Source organism: Buceros rhinoceros, unplaced genomic scaffold (assembly GCF_000710305.1).
Source record: "Buceros rhinoceros silvestris isolate BGI_N320 unplaced genomic scaffold, ASM71030v1 scaffold4601, whole genome shotgun sequence".
NCBI classification, from domain to species: domain Eukaryota; kingdom Metazoa; phylum Chordata; class Aves; order Bucerotiformes; family Bucerotidae; genus Buceros; species Buceros rhinoceros.
In genome coordinates this window covers 1-379 of record NW_010395801.1, presented here as the reverse complement: position 1 = coordinate 379, position 379 = coordinate 1, and positions in this window count along the sequence as shown.

Below are 379 nucleotides of genomic sequence, written 5' to 3'. Positions count from 1 at the left end.
CTCCCACCCCCCCCAGCCACATCCACCCAGCCTTGCCACCCCAGCCTTTCGCATCGCCCTCAGCGCCATCTTCCTCACCCTCCCTGGCCATAACCCTCCTTCTGCTACTCTGTGCCCACTTGCAGCCCTGGATAGCGGGAGCACCACCCCCCTCCTGCTGCCTCCCTCCACAGGGAAGCTTTTGTGTGTCCAAGACCCCTGAACTCCAACAGGCACCCACCACCCACCTCCCCCCCTCTCTGCCAGGGCAGGTGCTGTCGGGGAACAATGTCCTGGTGCTGCCTGGCCAGACAATCGCCGGGCAGCAGTTTGCACGTAAAGCAGGCAGGAGGATGGAAAAGCCCAGCGGGTCCTGCGCCCTACGACCGGGAGCAAGGTC